The 1,859-nt window shown below is 31.0% G+C and overlaps 1 long non-coding RNA gene across 3 annotated transcripts in view; it reads right to left on the bottom strand.

Moving 5' to 3' along the window:
* Positions 1 to 152: 152 nt before the first annotated feature.
* LOC108770292 (uncharacterized) overlaps positions 153 to 1,859 on the bottom strand; it is a 4,653-nt gene continuing 2,946 nt past the window's right edge. The window contains exons 2-5 of one of the 3 annotated variants that reach the window (XR_001940585.1): positions 1,228 to 1,422; positions 857 to 1,091; positions 444 to 668; positions 153 to 233 (exon numbers count right to left, since the gene is read on the bottom strand). This is a non-coding gene — a long non-coding RNA (uncharacterized LOC108770292). Of the gene's footprint in view, positions 234 to 415; positions 669 to 856; positions 1,092 to 1,227; positions 1,423 to 1,561; positions 1,615 to 1,859 lie in introns of those variants that run through there. The other 2 variants (XR_001940586.1, XR_001940584.1) reach the window with 2 other exon arrangements.

The following is a 1,859-nucleotide window of genomic DNA, read 5'->3' as shown; positions in this document are numbered from 1 at the left end:
TGCGTTATGCAAGAGTCTGTGCTGCGGCTATTATGATGCCGTCTACTGAAATGTTAAGCTGGAGTCACATGGAGCGGTTCGCGCGTAAGCGGATTAGCGGATCGCCAATCACAGAATCGTTATGTTAGATCTGCTTGTAAAATTTGTAAAAATTGTAAAATTTATCCTCTTCATCCGTTTTTCACCAATCAGCGCTCGATGTCAAAGCGCTGTTGTCTGTATGAGAATTCGGGCTAAAGCGCAATAAAAAAAATATAAAAAATTTTCAAGTTTCCAAGTCGTAAAGTTATTACATTTTAAATGTAAATTTCACTTCTACTTATTACCCTAAATATATTTTTTACAGATAAATCTATTAATTCTAATTATATTAATTACGTTATGTTCTTTGTTTGAGTTGAAAGTATAAATAAATATATATATATTTTGTAGCGTTTATTCACCGTAGTTATCATATCACTTTCTTTGCATAAATCTTCCCTTATTATATACCATGGAGTATAGAGACCAGGAGACCGAACTGGATTTAAAAAGTGTGGTCAAAATCAGGTTTCTTTGTCATTTTTCTTCTCATCCTTTAAGTCATTCTTCTTCGATTTATTCTCAAATTTCGATAATACAAAGATTCTCCCTTGTAACGACTTTTTATACTAATTTCCATACTTGAGCTTTTAACAAATTTAATTCAAGAGTATAAATAAGTATAAAGAGAGTATAATAATAGTTGGCAAGACATTTATTTATTTATATAAAATGCAGAAATACATAAACGATTTACAAAATGTCTCAAATTATTAATTCTCTGATAACAATTGAATTATAAATTAAATTTTTTAATTAGAATTTTTTCTCTCACCTATAACTCGTTTTATTCCTGTCTGTCTTGCCTCTTTCTCGTTTTCTCATCGCTCATCACTGCTTTCTCACCAATATCACTTTCTAGTCTCTTATCTTTCCTCTCTTGTCTTTCGCATCTATCTCAATTCTTTCCTCTCTCATCTCTCGCCTCTATCTTGTCTCACCACTCGTCTGACGTCTCTTTCTTACTTCCAATATCTTGACTCGCCTGTATCAACCCTTTTACGTCATTACTAAAAAATGAATAGTTTACAATACATTTTACATCAAAATGTACAGAAAGAAAACATAAAATGCCTCAAATTATTCATTTGACATCAACTATTTAATTTCATGACTAAATTTCGAAGTTAAAGTTTCTCCTCTCACCTGTATCTTGAATTATATACGTCTGTCTCGTTTCCTATCTCTCGAATCTCCTCTTTCGTCTTTCAGCTCTATCCAGCTTCTTCCTTCTCTCATCTTTCGGCTCTTGCATTTATTACGTCTCATCATTCGCCTTAAATCTCTTTCTTCCTACCAATTTTTTGTCTCGCCACTCTCATCCCTATTTCATCATCATTACTAAAAAATAAATAGTTTACAATACATTTTATTTACAGAAATGTACAGAAATAAAACATGAAGTGTCTCAAATTATTAATTTTTAATAACAACGATATAATTTTAAGATTAAATTCTATAGTTAAATTTCTTCTCTTACCTGTATCTTGTTTTTTCTTTCTTGCTTCTTTCTGATTCTTCATCTCTCGTCTCTTTCTTTTTTCTTCTTCCTTTCCTACATCCCTTTTCCTATTTTTTTCCTTTCTCCATTATTTCATTCTTTCTTCTTTTTAGGCAATGTGTTGCATGCTCTCCAACACGAAAGACATTGATACTGTAAACGTTAACGATATTAACAACTACGAGCCAAAAATTAAAATATAACGTTGGTAATGGTAATAAGAATATAAATATATCAACGCAAGTTAAGCATATAATTAGTCGCAACAAGTAAAAAC

This window comes from Trachymyrmex cornetzi, unplaced genomic scaffold (genome assembly GCF_001594075.2).
Source record: "Trachymyrmex cornetzi isolate Tcor2-1 unplaced genomic scaffold, Tcor1.1 scaffold1231, whole genome shotgun sequence".
NCBI lineage: Eukaryota > Metazoa > Arthropoda > Insecta > Hymenoptera > Formicidae > Trachymyrmex > Trachymyrmex cornetzi.
The sequence above is the reverse complement of the archived record's forward strand: the minus strand, read 5'-3'. Positions and strand labels throughout refer to the sequence as shown.